At 48.0% G+C, this 18987-nt stretch overlaps 1 protein-coding gene and 1 non-coding gene across 8 annotated transcripts in view; both read right to left on the reverse strand.

Moving 5' to 3' along the window:
- Positions 1 to 18987, reverse strand: part of sdt (MAGUK p55 family member stardust) — a 48503-nt gene that overhangs the window by 22065 nt on the left and 7451 nt on the right. The window contains exon 1 of one of the 7 annotated variants that reach the window (XM_077666122.1): positions 4177 to 4728. The exons of 5 other annotated variants lie outside the window; for them this stretch is intronic. The gene's annotated coding sequence lies outside the window, so the exon portion shown is untranslated. Of the gene's footprint in view, positions 1 to 4176; positions 4729 to 18987 lie in introns of those variants that run through there. One more of the 7 variants, XM_077666121.1, reaches the window with a different exon arrangement.
- Positions 17664 to 17735, reverse strand: TRNAS-ACU (transfer RNA serine (anticodon ACU)). The gene has a single exon. It is a non-coding gene; the product is annotated as a tRNA-Ser (tRNA).

Genomic DNA, 18987 nt, shown 5'->3' on the forward strand with positions numbered 1-18987 from the left:
TCTTTCAGGTTTTCACATTTAATGAGAGCAAGTAATGCTTGTTATTGCTATTTATGAGCAAATTGATACGAAGATAGCTCTACAAAACAAACACCGCCAGTTACAACTCTATATATTACATTACAATCTCCCCCCATCCCAGAACAAAAGGAACACATGACCTAAAAATTGTTTAAGTCATCAAGCTGAATTATTGTCTCAATGCAAGTGTATGGTGTCCTGATAACCAAGAAAAAAATAATGCATATACAGTAGGCCTTCAATCAATACGTAACATCCAATATTCCTCTCGACATTTCTGTCCTCAGGTTGGCATGCTTCAAGCTGGTTATTGAAAAAATGTGCTCAATAGACATGGACACCAAGCTAGCACTTAAACAAAAGATTTCTGTGAGCTGCAAAATTTTTAATGCATGATTGGTGCCAAAGTCAACAATGCTCTTCTAACATTTCCCCACAGTTACGTCAAGAGAGATGTCTGAAATCATCAGGTGTTGTTAAAATATAAAGCAGCAGTTTTGTGTGAGGTTTGCATCTATTTAGAGACACGTAAGCAACCACTCAAGTTCTTACGGCTGTCAACGAGTCCAGCTAGTTATCTCGTATACATTGTTTTCACTGAAATCTTAGTGGACGCCATCTCTGGGTCCAAAAAGCTCTGCGAAAGCCTAGGCGTTTCGTCAATCCACTTATCGCCAACTGGTTCCTGCATGCACCATGGAAGCTCACCACAGTACCCAAAGATTGCGCCCGTAACGTCCCATGAAAACTATCTATTGTCAAGGGCCTTTGTCCTCATCCTCCGAGTTTTCCCACACAGGCAAGATGCAATGTGTTGCTACATTTTCGGCATGCACAAATACTTGACATCATGCCCTACCCGAGCTGCAACCATCTGCAAGAACATTAGAGCCCTGGTGTCCTTGCTCATTATGTGAAGATTTCCGCAGCCAACAGATAGGCTCTTTTGGCTACAACAGTGTTCACTGGTTGTACCCTTTTCTTTTAGTAAATTTTGGTCAATATTCAATATGTTTATGTCGAAGGTGCTACAAACAGACCGTCAGCACTATTTCTTACTTCGGATGAAAACCAATCAAGCAGCAAAGACTCTTCCCAGCCAAAGAACCCGTTCATAACCTGCTAGCGTGAGCAGTGTGACAATGCAGGAAGGGGACTATCACCTTTCATCTGCCGCTCCCTGCTAGCAGGTTCACGAAAATCGGCCATCGCCATAGGCTAGAAGGGAGTCCTTTGACAGGGAAATGCCACATTTTTCTTGACTTGTGTCCGACTATAACTGCATTTAACCTCTATAGCAAAAGCTCAATGCTAGATGGCTTTGAATAAACCTCCACCCAAACCCTAAGATCAACACCTTCGTGGCTTTTAACTGCCTGTTTTATTTTTCAGGAGTAATCGGTACCGGTGCGGTTGAGGGTGCACCTCTACACCATGGCAGTAGTTTAATGTCTCGGTTTATGCTACACGCAATGGGCATATATCCATGGCAGTGTGCCCAGCCTGCTGTTGCCATTGCCTACATGGAACTATTTATGACCAAAGTTTATAACACATATGGCTGCCTCTGATCTTGAGGTTAGCCCTGCACAAGAGCGTGCAAGTATCCATGAGGAACATAACTAGTAATTCTGGACTGCAGAATTTAGCATGCAAACAGAAGCCAGAAGCAAAATCAGCTGTGCCTACTACTGGCATGGCTGCATAAAAATCTGTTGTGCCGTGTCACCTACTTGCTCAAGCAATGCTGTTTTAGGTGACATACAAATTCTCCTCAAAGGTGGCTCTCTGGAAAATGGTGCTGGCAGATTCTCGTGATGTCATGGTTAATCCGCTTGGACCTGCTAGCATGACATCACAGTGGACTGGCAGATGAAAGGAGATCAACCACAGCTTAACCGGATTAACCACGACGTCATAAAAATCTGTCGACACTACTGGCCTGAGGGCCTCTTTTGAGGGGCCCCTGCCGCTTCGTTCTTGAGTTGTATCCGACTACAGAGTGTGTGTGTTTTTCCCATGAGCACGCAACATTTCTGCACATCCCGAGGAGCTGGAATATGTCACTGGACGACGGCACTCACATGATGTTCCCTGAAAGTCCACAAACTCACACACACTGGCATGGCTACTTTTGAAATTCTTAAGCGACAGTGTCCTTATAGAGTAGGTGGCAGGAGTTATATTTTGTCCAGATTATGCGGCACAGGCAGAACAATTGACGACCGTTTTTTTTTTTATTGCAAGGCTAACCCCGCCTGCCATTTGCCACCGCTGCCACCCTGAAACAAATTGTTCCCTAGCTCATCATTCGAAAGGATGTCAGTGATAACCTTATCCTGCATTGTGTGCTTCCTCAAAGCCATTTGCCTATAATAAAGCAAGATTTGATTTTACCAAAGAACAAGACACTGACAGAAAAAGTAAGTGCCAAAGACAAATCTGCCTCCCTGAGAAAGCCTTGCCCATGTCTTCAACCCCACCCATCTTGATTGGTCCCCAATTTCTTTCTAAACATGCCATCAAACTGCTGACTTCATGAAACAAGATTTCAAAGCGAATCCCTTTGCTGCCTACAAACCAGCATATGAAATGGGGTCTGGCAAAAACACTAAAACCAGCATGCGAATTTACACTACCCTACGGGCTACCCCAAAGGCAGTAAGCTTTTGAGGCTATCAACTAGTCAAAAGCAACTAGCAAAGGCGTGCATGCGCACCACACCTGTTGCGTTTGGCCAACCAATCCAAGTTGACAGAAGGTCTGCATGCAATGAATTGCTTTTCATTGTGTTCGCATTACCAACACGATATACAAGCAAATACACTAAAAGTGGGCACAGGAATGAAAGCGTCGTTACTACTGCAATACCCACCCTGATTAAACTCAACATTTCACACTATATGGTTTGGAATGCAGTGAGGAGCACACACACCTTGACGTTAAATTGAGCAACCAAAGAAGAGCGTTAAACAGAGACAAGATAAAAAAAAAAAAACTCGCGCTCGAACCGGACGGAAATGCTTCGCGACTCGGCTGCAGCACGTACCGGCGGCGTCGGACATAAGCCAATGACAGACATGAGGGAAGGAATGCGGCGCTAAGCTAAGCAAAACGCGCATATGCGTTTCGCTTCGGCGCCGCAGACGGACGAGGGAAGGAAGGAAAGTACGTGGGAACAGCGCTGCGCGCTCTGCCCGCGCGCGCACTCACTCGACTTCCACCGACGCAATCTAAAATACGCCACGGAATCCGCTGATTTGCGATGCGTTCGGCCCGACCGAGCGACGCGTTTTTATTTGTTTGTTCGCGTTTGTTTAGCTTTTTTTTTCGCCCGTTCGTTTCGGGCCGGGCGGCGTGGGGTCCCACTGGAGAGGCGACGTCGTCGGGAGCCACGCTCCGACGCCCACAACTGCGCGCGATCCGGCGCGCACGCCCACTACAAAATACCGGAGTGGCGCAAAAAGAAGGGGGGGAGGGGGGTCCCACCACGGCGGGCGAAAGCTATGGCCCGGCCGGGCCCGGCGACGACGCGTCGTGGCAGCAGCAGGCAGGACGAGTTTCACGCCCCAGAAGTATGCCGTCGGCGCCAGGGGACGGGAACCAGCAGCGCGGCGATTGCGGTCCCCGGCACAGCGCGCACGCGGGTTGCTCAAAAGCGTGACACAGATCGGACCCCCTCGTCGAACAGGGACGCGCGCTCGATGCCGGCGCGCGACCGTACGCACACACTACGTCCGCGGAGAATACAACTCATCCCATTGTGTTTGCCTTGTGCGCAACACAACGCTCGATGGGCGAGCGGACGATCGCGCAATTCGCGCCTCTCCCGACGCTCGTCCGCACGCCGCGCCGTGTGTCCCCAGCCACCACTGCCGCATCGCCAAGCGGCATACGTGGCTGGCCCGAAACGGGCCTTTTGCCCGGAGGCGATAGTAGACACACGGCTCAAAAGCGCTCTCTGCCTGTTTTCGCCGGCAAAACCGGGCGGCGTGCGTCGTTGGTCGCGCCACATACCCTCCGGTCTGCCACGACGCTTGCCGCAATTGCATCTCGCGGCGTTCCCGCAATAAAACCGCCCGCGGAACTTCCCGCACGCCGATCGCACGCATGCACGGACGACGATACGTGTGCGCCGTCCGATCCGGATCTTACCTCTCGCAAACTTGCCCCCGAGGAAAAAAGACCTGTCACCTAGGCCTCCGCAACGCGGAACGAGAATGCAGTCGTCGGGCGGTGGCGATTGCTGCCACGGCACACACACACAGCTCGCTGTTCACACGAGACGAGACGTCCAGCACGGGAAGACCGCACGGGTCCGCATACCAACGCAAGGCCGCCGGCAGCGGCACGCAAATCCTAGGATGGGCGCGCGGAGCTGGCCACTTGTTGCACACTGCAAACCACAACGAAAATGTTGACCGAACCGCACGGCGACGACCCAGAGGGGGCTTGATTGCAAACGAAGTTGTTGGGATTAGTTCGAGCGATGCACTTGCAAGCACAAAATCCACGGCTGCGAAGCGGTTCTCCGTGGCACCGTGGCTTCAGTCAAAACATTCTTCACACCGCAAGCATTGTGCCGCGGCCACGCTAAACAACAAAAACAACAAACACACGGCGGACTGCCCGCCCCGCCACCACCGCGGCTTTGCTTCTGCGCTTCAACGGGGCGCACCAACTTTCGCGCACCTGTCGGCAGGTGTCTCTCAGGTGAGCGGCCCGCTTTTGCGTCTTGTATTTTACCTTTTCCTCGTTTGTATCTCTGAGAGTGGATTTTTTAGGTCTGATGACAGTTAACCAATCTTTTTCTCTGCAAACAATATTAACTGCGAAGAAGGCGATCAACGTGGTGATTTATTATCGTATACGATCATACAAATACAAAATATGAGGGTGGTTTACTCCTGGTACGTGGCGCCATCTGTTCACAGCTGTGGTGCTGTGTGGATGTATGACCGCTCGTATTCCCCTCTGATACCGACCTGCAATGTTGTGTTTTACACCGAGTACGCTTACAGCTACTACAGCTGCGGCTCTACCACGTGGTCGTTGTCCAACTGTGGGCCGTTCAAGGCGGATAAAACTCCGCGCTTAAAATTTGCTTCGAATATGCAAGGTAACGAGCACATTGTTGGAATCAGTAAACGCGCTTTTCTTGCGTCGAGTGGCGCCAAAGCCAAACAGCTCTGTGAATGCTTTAGTCGCAACCGTTCGTACCGTCCGACGAGGAAACTGCTGCACGTGGCTCAAGACTCGTAGAAGGTCGAATAATTCTAAACCAGCCTGATGAGACTGCGGTTATCTTTTAGGCTTGAATAACAATACTGCAGACTAGCGTGTCGGACCCCCGTTTCGCAGTTCGTCTTTACGTGCCCCTACTGCTGTGTGTCCCGTCGGCATCTTTTCTTTGTCCCTTGTGTCTTTCAGCGCTATAGTTCTGCTCTTGTCGTGTGTTCAGCGTTACCTAGCTTTCAGAACTGCCCACGTGGCAACAACAGTAGGCAACGTATACACGTACGCGACATAGCTACAAGAAGCAAATAGCCATATTTCCAGTCGTAAACACCTCTGGTGTAACGAGTGTCGTTTGCACTAGAATTTCGCATGAGAGCAGGATTTGGCGGCGGGTGGGCTCTGTCCAAAAAAATACAAGATGGTTGGCCTCCACGGGCTTTATATTCGTTGCAAATGGCGACGCTACGGTTCACTGTGATGCACCACAAAACACATGTGATGCGACCACAAAACGTAACGCAATTAGCGAGATACCCACCACCAAATGCCTCATCGATCCGTGCGAGATCTGTACGCGAACAAAGCTTTTGCGGAGAGACATTAACCCCTTAGGTGCTAATTATTACGCGTTGGGGGGGGGGGGGGGGGGGGGAATTTCAAATTTACTAGTAGTGGTTTATTATTACAAAAAGGAAGAAAAATGAGTTGCAGCGGAGACAACTGCTATCTAGCACCCAATTTATTTATTTATTTAGTCCTCAAATGCCCCTTGAACAGGGGTTTTACATGAGGCCCGACCTGCGGCCAGCGGTAATAAAGGGAGATGATAGCAAGGAGAAGTACAAAGGGGAGCAAAAGCGAGAAAGGACAGTGGAGAAGTTTATACGATATTTAAATATTTACACAAATTTTGTCGAGCCAGAGCGCTGAGGGTAATAGCGTTTTCTAAATTCTAAAAACTGATACGGCTATTGCCAACGGCCGGCTACAAATCTCTAATTGCAACCAGGTGCCTATCGATACTAGTTGAAAGTTAACCATTAGAATTTAGTTAATCGATTTACTAGTTAACATGATCCGCCTGTTTTTTTCACGTGCAGGGTGCAGCGTGAAGACCAAGTTCTTTTGCACGAAGTGCAACATGTTCTTTTGTGGCACAAAAGACGAGCGGCGCTTCGAAATAGCTCACAAGAACTGATCACAAGAGTGGGCAAAATTTGTACTAACCAAATGAAGGCTTACTCTTCATTTCTGTGCGATTTTTTGACTATGTGATTAATAAGCAGGTTACGCAGCTTTGTAACCATTTCTTTTTGTATTAAATTTTCTCTGTGTTACTGTATGCCCACTATAGCTCAGAAACGACCGGACAGAGTTTCAGCGTCCAGTACATTGGACGTATACCATGCTACGCTAAAACAGTCGACATTAATGAAATAATCTGCAATATTAACGGTGCGGTTAACATACTTGAGCTTTCGAGAAGCTTGCTCGCAAAGCAACCTCTCTATAGTGCATGCAACTCGTCGAAATAGCCAGCATTTGTTGGGTCACAGCGCCGACGGGAGGGGCTCCGGAATAATTTCGACCACCTGGGGATCTTTAACGTGCACTGACATCGCACAGCACACGGGCGCCTTAGCGTTTTGTCTCCATAAACGAAAAATAAATTACTACAATGTGCACCTAAAATGCATTTTGAACACTCGACTAAATATGCAAGTGCCACACATGGGCCTAACATGCATGTAGATGGAAGCTGTTAGGCTTCTAATATGCCTCATATTTTACATTTCGTCATTTTCTAAATAGCTATACACCAGAGCTAAAAACGACGTGTCCGTACCGGGCTTAACATTTCATTTAGACGCTGAAGAAGCAGCCATCTTTTTGGTGCGGATAGTTTTTCCTTAACACTGCACGCAAGCAGGCAAGTCGAACAAAAGTACTGTTTTATACACTATATGTCTTTTGCTCACCAATAATTATTGCTATTAACAACGCAGACCCATGAAACGCAAACACATAGATCTTTCTAATGAGCTAAAACTTGTTTTTCTATCACAAACGGTAGGATCACAGCGAACGCGCAAACATTGTGAAAAATGGCCAGTGGGCGCGCAGACGTGGGGCCCCCTCCTTACATGAATGAATGAATGAATGAATGAATGAATGAATGAATGAATGAATGAATGAATGAATGAATGAACTTCATTCCGTGATCATGGGGCCTCACGGTCTGGGCGCAGCAGTTAGGAGGGTGTGCCTCCCAGCCGGCTCTCAGCACCGGAGACCGCGGAGAGAGCCTTGTAGTAAGCTCTCTCCGCCTTACAACTGAGTGCATATATGATCGTTGAAATTTTCTTCGAGTCGACCGGCAAGCGCGTCCTCTTTCAAACTGCATTCATCTTCAGACAGCGTTGCAAGGAATGAACAACCATTTGTGTCCAGCGTGTCTTTGATAGAGGTGGGCATCTGGCCTCAAAACTCTGGACCTCACCTCAACCTCAAAAAGAATTTGCCGACCTCACTCAACCTCAACCTCATCAGTTGAGGTTGAGGTCTCCTTAGGCGCCCTCACCTCACTATTCCTGAGGCCACTGCTGACCTCACTCAACCTACCCGCCGCGGTGGCTCAGTGGTTAGGGCGCTCGACTACTGAGCCGGAGTTCCCGGATTCGAACCCGACTGCGGCGGCTGCGTTTTTATGGAGGAAAAACGCTATGGCGCCCGTGTGCTGTGCGATCTCAGTGCACGTTAAAGATCCCCAGGTGGTCGAAATTAATCCGGAGCCCTCCACTACGGCACCTATTTCTTCCTTTCTTCTTTAACTCCCTCCCTTATCCCTTCCCATACGGCGCGGTTCAGGTGTCCAACGATATATGAGACAGATACTGCGCCATTTCCTTTCCCCCCCAAAAAAACAATTATTATTATTATTATTACTCACTCAACCTCACCTCAACCTCAAATTGTGAGGTTGAGGTCGGCTGCTCGACCTCAGACCTCAGAAAACTAACGAAAAACAAAACAAAAAGCGATTAAGATGTTTTTCAGTGCTGTGCGATCTCAGTGCACGTTAAAGATCCCCAGGTGGTCGAAATTAATCCGGAGCCCTCCACTACGGCACCTATTTCTTCCTTTCTTCTTTAACTCCCTCCCTTATCCCTTCCCATACGGCGCGGTTCAGGTGTCCAACGATATATGAGACAGATACTGCGCCATTTCCTTTCCCCCCCCCCAAAAAAACAATTATTATTATTATTATTACTCACTCAACCTCACCTCAACCTCAAATTGTGAGGTTGAGGTCGGCTGCTCGACCTCAGACCTCAGAAAACTAACGAAAAACAAAACAAAAAGCGATTAAGATGTTTTTCAGTTAAAAACAATTCTGAAAATCCTGTGAAACAGGAAAGCCAAAATGATGGTATTATTTAATAAGATGTCTACAGACACTATTGATGTGCACACAATAGCTTATAATTTGGGATGAACCCTCAGCGGGAAAGGGGTGTCCCGTACGCGGTTACCACCAATACGCCGGTGAGTACTTTATTTGTGTCAATACTTGGCAACCTGCTTCGTGTATACTTGTTCGTATTGGAAGACTCTCGCTCATTCACGCACGAACCGGCAATTGACAAACACAGCCCTTCTACACCATCTACCAGAAATTGTGAGGAGGGGTGAGGTATTCACGATACTCGTCGATGTACCTCCCAATGCGACGGTTATGCAGACGCATATCAGTATATTTCGATTTTCTAATTTTCTAGCTCCATTCGGCATAGCAAGAATGCTCTTTTCAGTCATCTGCATGTTGCCTTCGAAAACACTTAACAAGCTGCGACGACTGTAGTACATAAACAGAGGCACGTTGTATTTATGTCTGCGTAGAAGCGAGCGGCTTCTTTTGTTAATGCGAAAGCATTAGATGGCTCTTTCCAGGTCTTATCCGCAAGAAACGGCGCCATGCGACGTCACTAGCCGACGAGTCACGCGACGATGATGATGACGTCACATAATTAATCAATGCTAATTAATATAACTGGGCAATGCTAAGACTAATTAGTATTATTAGTGATGGCAACACATGAGCGTGACGTCATACCAGGTCACGTGACGGCGATGTAATGTGCCATCGAACCTAGTCACGTGACGGCGCTGTAATATGACATCACACCTACTCACGTGACGATGTAATTTCTCGTCATACCAGGCCCCCATCCAAATCCCTTTGTTAAGTTAGAAGCCCACGGCGCCTATGGTCTCCCCCGCACCTGTTCCCAGGAGCCGTCATGCCCGGGGGAAATAGAGGAATGTACGTCGAGACGTGACGCCCGCGCTTAGGGTGAGCTACGGCACTAATCCTTTCGGCTCTGGCGCTGAGTCGTCCACTGCTGTCATTCCTTTGCATTCCCATGCTTTGAGAGAAGCGAAATTACACTGTCGCTGATAGAGATGAGCCCATGCTGCGATCTTCTTGCGGGTTCGGGCGACAGGCGAATCGCAAACCTCGAGGTCGCTGATGATGAACTGATTGAGCTGGTCATGCCACAATCAAAAGGGCTCTCGAGATACGAGCATTTAGAGCATTTCGCGGTGGCTTGTGCCCCATATGTGCAGACGCTCGGTGACTCCTCCGAGGTAGGAGACGAGCGACATAACCAGAATTCAGAACGGCTGCCAGAATGGTGGACGCTGCACCAAGTATTGTTCACTTTGATGCGACGTGTTCGATTCCGGTAGATAGAGACAAACGCCTAATCATCCTAGCCTTAGCTCACTCTGCCGGCTGGCGATAAGTGTGAAAATGCACTTGTGGCTCGAGCACACAATGGGTGAGAGTGGGGAAACGCGAAGAATTCGCTCATGCCAGTGTGCAAATTGTGTCCTGTGTGAACTGTTCCCGTTGTGACATTTGATCCGTGTGTGACTAAGAGCAGCGTGTCATTATGTTTGTCTTGCCCCCGTCGGGATCGTGTTGCGGTGTATATGCCACTTCATGAGAACTGCAGTTATTGTATGCTTTCTTCATTCAGTATTTAGTTCCATGTTGTTGCGTGTGCGATTTTTCTGCTTTTACGCGAGGTTCTCATTTCTGCTTGTCTTCCTGTAGCTAAGATATCTGCATGCCTGAAGGTGACTTTTTTTTAGTACTCTTTTCGCTATTGTAAGTACGATGTGAAGTGCCCCTCCTTTCTTTTTTTTTGTGCTGGTACAGCACCCACTGGGGGCCGGCTCCCTCGTGCTTTTGCGCGTCCTGTATTTTGTTCAAGGCCGGATCCTTTGTGCTATTGTGGGCTTCGGTATGCTGTGTGTACGGCAAGCGTCCCCCCAACATTCTTGGCGGGGAGGTGTTAAGTTAGAAGCCCACGGCGCCTATGGTCCCCACCCCCGAATCTGTTCCCAGGAGCGGTCATGCCCGGGGGAAATAGAGGAATGTATGTACGTCGAGGCGTGACACCCGCGCTTAAGGGTGAGCTACGGCACTAATCCTTTCGGCTCTGGCGCCGAGTCGTCCTCTGCTGTCATTCCTTTGCTCTCAGCGGAGACGGCAAATCCGATGCGTGGCACTCGGTGGAATGCGCATGCAGCGAGCTGCGTACGCGGAGTCACGCGCCCTGCACGTTCCAGGAGGTGCGGGGTCCACTGGGCTCGGACCGGGAAGCCCTGGGCTCCGCCCACTTGCACATACGGTGCCACTGCACTGCTGTTGGTTAAAATTGGGCGAGAGCTAATTTACTAAAGCTCCGCCCAGTTATCAAAGGTGTTAAAAACCCGTTGGAAGCAATGACTTGGAATGAGCGCGCCGAGTCTCAAGCTCGGCCGTTTTTAACAGCCTTTAAAACTGCCCTTTTTAAACTGCCTTTTGCTCACCTGCCTTTTTATGTCGATCCCGTCTTGAATAAATCAGTTTGTTTGCCAAGAAGTTGGAGTTGCTGCCCCAACCGGCAACGTGTCGCCAGACGAGCGGACGAAGACCGCTAATCCCTTCGTACTGCTAACCGCCGTGTATCCATCACCGGCCAGCGTGCAATCACCATCCACCGCTCGCGACGAGCAACCGACCAGACCAAACCGGCCATCCCTCCAGAAGGAGGGCAAGAAGTTAACTCCCTTCCCCCCTTTTCAAGATCCATATGAACCCCACATTACAACACATGCGCGCATGACGCATTACAAAGAGTGCCCACAACCCGGCCCACATTAAGAACATTCGGATTGTCCAGCAGGTAAACGCGCCAGTTCTCATGTATATCATACTGCGAATATCATGCAACGACACATGTCTCTGACTCTCAAGATGATGATGATGATGCTAACAGCGTATCCTTATGAGCCCGGGAAAGTCTGATATAACGCTACCAAATTAAAAGTTGTCAGAATATTGATTAAATATTGTACATTACCCATCAACCGAAGACAATTATTGTGCGGGAAAATAGGAATACCTGCAGACAATAATTAAGGATGATGTTGCTGGGAGGTCAAGACCCTCCCCCGTTTGCGCCACTTCCCTCCAGGTGGCGATGGTAATGGCTTCGAAATCCTGGGAAATCTCCGATGACTCTGTGAACCCGCGGCATTTTGAAAGAAAGGACTAGATTACGTCTTCGAACACTGTTCGAACACGTCTTCGAACACAGAGCTAATCCCCTTAGACATACGGAAGCATCTCAAAATTGCCAATATACCTAAGAACATGCACCTGGAGCATGATAAAGAAAGGAGAAGACATAGAGCTCGAACAATAATGAAGAATCTTGCCCGGGACCCGCCGGGTAACATAGTCTTCTGCGACGCAGCCTGTGGGTCCGATGGCGCCTCCGTCATTGCCGCTGTTGATGGGAATGGGGAGAAAGTGACTGTAGCATCAATTAACACTAGGAATGCGTTAGTGGCAGAGGAGGCTGTTATTGCCCTAGCGTGCGTCAGTACCGAAGCCAAGATCGTCTTGTCTGACAGTAAGGCAGCTAGCTGTTCACAACTTTTGTAAGAAGGTGGTCTCCAGTCAAGCCGCCAAACTACTAAGAAGGTACCCCTCAAGCAGAGAGGTCTTCCTTATATGGGTTCCTGCTCACGAGGGCATTCCGGGGAATGAGGCTGCTCACAGCTTTGCTCGAGAATTATACACAAGAGCTGCTCTGGAAGTGCCCCCGAGTGGGAATAAAGACCTCAAAACGTATAAAGAAATAACCGAAACACCTAGGCTGGATAGGAGAACACTCTCACTTCCGGATAGGTCACTCACTCCAAAGGAGTGCAGGGCCTGGAGGAGGTTCAGGTCAACAGATGTTTTCCGTACTCTATACTACACGATGAAGACACTGGGGAGCCTGAGCTCTGCAGTAGCTGCCACAGAATGACTTCGCAAAATCACTTAATTTGGGAGTGTCAGGATTCTCCTGGGGCTAAATCACAAAGCATCCCAGACCTTGCCACCTGTGAAGAGCTGATCCGGAGCCACGACCCGGATCAGCAAAGACTCCTTATCCGTCAGGCGCAGACAGCTTACTACAAGATTCTCTCCGCGGTCTCCGGTGCTGAGAGCCGGCCGGGAGGCACCCTCTCCTAACTGTGGCATCCGGTTGTCCAAACAGGGGAAACCGAACACCAAGCGTCATCACTGCATGAACATTGCGGCGGTGCCCTGCAACTCAGCTTCGGAAGCGGCACTCGTTGGAGTAAGACATGGCAACTGCAAAAAGTCTCGATCTCAAAATTTCGACCTCACCGAATGACGACCTCACTCAACCTCAAGGTCTGATTTGCTGACCTCACTCACAAAAATTTGAGCCGTCGCCGACCTCAAATCAACCTCACCTCATTACGTGAGGCTGAGGCCATTTTGAGATTGACGTCGAAACCTCATGAGGTTGCCCACCTCTGTCTTTGATACAAATCAGCTGCAGCTGTAGCACACGAGCTGGACCCGAGTTTTCGTTCTGAACACTGACAGCGAGAAAGCAGAATATCCGAAAAATCTTACAAAAATGTCGCATCTTTTGTTACGCAAAACTCCCGAGTAAAATAAAGTATAGTGGCCAATTCTTTCTGTTTTTTTTTGTTCGCTGCACGCAACCAGTAAGGTTAGTCAACGACAAGACCAAAAGCAGAAAGTCGCCCCACTCAGGCGTCTGATTCGAGCGCTGTGTAGTAGTAGTAGTGCTAGCGGTTTATTTAGAAATAAATAAATAAAAAGTGAATGAAAAGAACGTTGCCGGCCGCGGCAATTGCCTTAAGCACCCAAGCTGCAGCCGGCGGAGGTGAAAGGGAAAGGAAGAGGATAGCGAGAAGAAATATAGAGAAAGCGACAGCAAGGAAGGACAGGGGTGACGCTGTGTATAGGCGTTCACCGTCGCTGCGTGGCGTCACGTGATTACGTCACACCGACAGGAGCGCCAGCGCTTCCAGTGGTAGAGCGTGTGCATATCCCTCTATTCTTCGACCATTTGTTCTACGTCGCCTTCCGTTTTGTAAATTGTAAACTGTAGGGATGGATGGATGGAAACAACTGTTAAACATTCACCCTGTTAAACATTCACCTATGCAAGAATGTAATAGTGTCACCCACAAGAATAACAGTAACTTCACAGTCTGTGTTAGATCTCTTCATCACAAATATTGATATAACTCGTGTGAAAGGTGGAGACATAAATTACGCGCTCAGCGATCATCTTGCAATCTTTATGTCTATTGAGCATATTGTTAACACCAACAGACACTCAAGACAACCTTTCCAGTACCGTGTAATCAACCCAGAAAAGCTGTCATCCTTTCGCACCCGCTTAACCGGCTTTAATTGGGCCGATGTACTTGAGTTGAGAAACCCTGAAGAAGCTTACGATAAATTAATGGAAAAAATTACTGATGCCTATTACGACTGCTTTCCACTTGTTACGCTAAAACGACCTAAAAAGGCTCGTAAGCCATGGGTTACCACCGACATGCTAAAGCTTATTAGAAAACGAGATCGACTGTATGCTAAGTTTCTGCAAGCCAGGAACCTTGACACATTAAAACTTTATAAAGAGTACACATATTTTGTCAACAAAGAACTACGTGCAGCTAAAAGGAATTATCACGAAAATCTTTTCAACTCCTCGACTGGCCGATCAGAGGACATATGGAGGATATTGAGTCTTTTGACCAGAGAGTCACCCGAAACAGTCTCGAAAGTAACGTTAGATAATGTAGAATTAACCGGGGTTGACCTAGCCAATTACTTCCTCTCTGTTGCACAGGCACGAAACACCACTGCTAATTACAGCTACATGGAACAAAGTACCGGCCACAGTATGTTTTTGAAGCCCGTCACTATTGGTGAAGTTACTGCAGCGTTTGTATCGCTTGGGAATAGTAAGTCAGAAGATGCTCTTGGTCTTCAAATCACACCAGTTAAATATGTTATTGATGTAATAGCACCCTATTTGATGCACATTTTTAACGCCTGCCTGTCGTTCGGTCTGTTCCCGCGTGGCATGCAATCCGCAAGGGTTACCGTGATTTATAAAAAAGGAAACCGAGATGAATTATCAAATTATCGTCCTATTTTTATTCTTCCTGTCATTTCCAAAGGATTCGAAAAATTAATTCTACAACACTTGATGGCTTTTTCTGACAAACATAACATTTTAACACCGGCTCAGTACGGCTTCCGAAAAAATAAATCAACCGAGTTAGCTTTGCTTGCTCAAAAGGAGCTGATATTACAGAATTTTGAAAATAAAAATATCGTATTAGGCCTCTTTATAGATTTCACGAAAGCCTTTGATCTCATCAATCACCGCATCCTGCTTAAGAAGATGGAATACTACGGTTTTCGCGGCAAAGTTCTCCCTTTAATATCTTCTTACTTACAGCATCGCACACAATTTGTCGATATTCAAAGACAACGCTCAGCTATTAAACCAGTAGTTTCGGGTGTCCCCCAGGGTAGTATTTTAGGGCCCTTCCTGTTTTTAATTTATGTCAATGATATTGTTAATATCGACAAATCTGCTGACTATATTATATACGCCGATGACACAAGTGTGTTTTTTTCTGGACGATCGAGCATCAATTTAGCCGATCGAGCAAACAGGACACTGGGACATATAAATACTTGGGAAACGGAGAATGACTTAAAGATCAACGTTGCAAAGACAAAAACAGTGATCTTTCATCCCCGTCAAAAAGATATTTGTATTCCATCCCTTGCAATAAACAACACTGCAATTGAAGTGGTTCGCCATTTTAAAACACTAGGGGTCATTTTTTCTGAAAATATGTCGTGGGACGACCACATTACCTACCTCTCCGGGAAGCTCTCGCGTACGACTGGCTATTTGCGTCTCTACGGTTCATCTTTTCCTATATCGGTTAACGTATTATTATACAATTCCCTTTTTTCCTCGGTAATGAATTATGGCGCGCTTGTCTGGGGAACCGCAGCGCTAAATAATACTAATAAACTGCTGCGTTTACAGAAACGTGCTATCCGCATTATTGCAAAAGTCCCTCGTTATTCACACACAGCCGAATTATTTAAGAAATTTAACATAATCGGTATAGAATCTTTATATTCCTACAGACTAATCCGTCACTACAAGTCAGAAATAATTAAACACGACAATTCTTTAGCAGTGCTAGCCGCACTTGCTACGAATTATCCTATGTATTGTACACGAAATCCGGAAAAATGGAAAGTTTACGTATGCCGCACAAATTACGGGAAACAAATGTTGAAATATCGTCTGCCAGCTATCCTGAACGAACTGTCCGGTGAAGATAACCGAGATGTCTTCAACAAGTCGTTCAGGGATCTGCGCAGCATGTTTCTCTAACCAAAGAAATGTACATGGCAATATTATGAGTTTCTTTGTTTTGTTTGTGAAATAAGCCCAGTTACTGAGATGTGTGTTATTTTGTTCTCGTTTTTTTCTTCACTTCACTTTCGTGCCGTGCATTTTTTTTATTCTTAGCCACTTTTGTGCACTACATTTTTCATGATCCGTACACCTCAAGTTTCTGTTTGCCTTTCGTTATCTGCATTTTTCGTTTTTTTTTTATTTTGTACGCCTTTCTGCCTTGTGGGCAGCTGCGTTTTCTGCGTTTTCTGCTGATTTCACTGCCTGTATTTTAAACATTCCGCGTATTCCACTGTATGCACGCCTTGTAAGGGGCACGGACCTCGTCAAGCCATCTTTGGCTTTTTGTCCGTGCCCCTAAGCATCTCAGGATGTTTGAATAAATTGATTTGATTTGATTTGATTAGACGAAAAAAAATCTTCCAGGGTGGTCCAGTAGTCCACGGGCTTGTGCTTCACATAAAGCCCGATCCAGCAGCCATTTCTGGCCGGCGGGCTGAGCGATTAACTCGTCGAAGCGATACGCTGTGAGTGATGCCGTAATGGAGGGATCCGAATTGATTTCGGCCGCCTGGTGTTCGCGCTGACATCGCACAGGATTTTTGCATTTCCACTCCACCGAAATACGACAGTGCTAGCTCGTATCAAAACCGCGACCTCGGAATCATGCAACCCGAAGCCACTGTGGCGGGTTTTCATTTTAACGATGACATTAATTTTCCTATGTACTTCAGAGTAGTCATTGCACTCCTCGCATTGCACCTGTCTTTTGCTTGTTCGCACCGCATGACCTTGAACACTGCAAAGAAGAGTGCCGTGTGCAGAGTGACAGCATCGCAACGTTGCTCAACTGTGCGCCTGTTACAAAGGCAACACTAAAAACTTGCCTTTTGTTCATTTGGTTTGCTTCGGTTTTATGGGGTTTAACGTCCCGAAGAGACAGGCTACGAGGGACGGCCGTAGTGGAGGGCTCGGACAATTTCGACCACCCGGGGTTCTTTAACCTGCGCTGACATCGCACAGCACACGGGGCCTCTAGCATTTCACCTCCACCGAAATGCGACCACCGCGGCCGGGATCGAAGCCGCATCTTTCGGGTTAGCAGCCGAGCACCATAACCACCGAGCCACCACGGCGGCGCCTTTTGTGCTCGGTACGGGCTTGGATCGAGCCAGTGCGCATGCTCAGACATCCGCCACCGATGCTTCTGCGCATGCGCAGCGCCTTCGGGCTTTGCACTGCATGCACGCCGTATACCGCAGTTCTTAGGTTACGGTTCACTGCCTCGCCTAAGCGTACTCCATAGAAAGAATCGGCGGTGTTAGGACGCATAATGAATATATATATATATATATATATATATATATATATATATATATATATATATAGTAAGGAAAGGGATAAAGGAGGGAGTGAAAGAAGAAAGGAAGTAATAGGCGCCGTAGTGGAGGGCTCCGGAATAATTTCGACCACCTGGGGATCTTTAACGTGCACTGACATCGCACAGCACACGGGCGCCTTAGCGTTTTTCCTCCATAAAAACGCAGCCGCCGCGGCCGGGTTCGAACCCGGGAACTCCGGATCAGTAGTCGAGCGCCCTAACCACTGAGCCACCGCGGCGGGTATATACTCGCCTGATATTCCTGAATTTCGCCTCAGTCAAGCGTTCAGGGGACCGTAAACCCCGCCGCGTGGCCGGTCAACCGTTACGACCGAGCGCTGTGGAACGATATCGAAAGGTTTGGAGGAGGAGATAGCAACCGCCCGCCCTTAGACTAAAAAAAAAAAAACGAAACAGTTTAGTTCCCCGCGTCTGGCAGGTATATATAGCACGCTATAAACGAGCTACGAAAATAAATCGCAGACGACTGCGCACACTGTTTAGTCGCGTATTTGTTTCGTCGAACATTGTTTAGTAACAAGAGTTATTCATCAATGCTCATTCTGACGCCAGCAATAAGCTGAAAGAAGAGGAACGCGTGATTTGGTAACAAGCGCCAACGCAAGGCGCGCGCTTCAACTGATCCAAGACGCGTTTTTGGTGTTGCTTTAGAGTGCTTATCACAAATTGCATACATGTTGCATACATTTGTTGGGGGTTGTGGTGTTACCCGCCGCGGTGGCTCAGTGGTGAGGGCGCTCGGCTACTGATCCAGAGTTCCCGGGCTCGAACCCGACCGCGGCGGCTGCGTTTTTATGGAGGCAAAACGCTAAGGCGCCCGTGTGCTGTGCGATCTCAGTGCACGTTAAAGATCCCCAGGTGGTCGAAATCATTCCGGAGCCCTCCACTACGGCACCTCTTTCTTCCTTTCTTCTTTCACTCCTTCCTTTATCCCTTCCCTTACGGCGCGGTTCAGGTGTCCAACGATATATGAGACAGATACTGCGCTGTTTCCTTTCCCCAAAAAGCCAATTATTTTTATTATTATTGTGGTGTTCGCAAAGATTCGGTGCAGAAACGCAACAAATGCCGTCTAAAATTCTACTTGAAAGAATTGCTGCATGAAATATAGTGCTTTCAGGGCGGTGAAGCCCTTCTTCAGGAGATGCACGATCTTTTGCTATATAAGACGTATGATCCCCGAAACGTATCATCAGCGCCGCTTCCTCCCGCACCTCCAGTCTCGGATGCCATGCTGGTAGTACCGGCGATGACAGTCAACCGAGCGAGCGCATGTATATGCAGCGGAACGCGTCGAACAATGTCGCAACCCGCCGCAGTGGCTCAGTGGTTAGAGCGCTCGGCTAGTGAGCCGGAGTACGACGGTTTCAATAGGGGCGAAACGCTAAGGCAGCCCGTGTGCTGAGCGATGTCAGTGCACGTTAAAGATCCCCAGTGGTAAGTTGGAAACCCACGGCGCCGATGGGTTAC

This window comes from Amblyomma americanum, chromosome 5, assembly GCF_052857255.1.
Source record: "Amblyomma americanum isolate KBUSLIRL-KWMA chromosome 5, ASM5285725v1, whole genome shotgun sequence".
Classification (NCBI taxonomy): domain Eukaryota; kingdom Metazoa; phylum Arthropoda; class Arachnida; order Ixodida; family Ixodidae; genus Amblyomma; species Amblyomma americanum.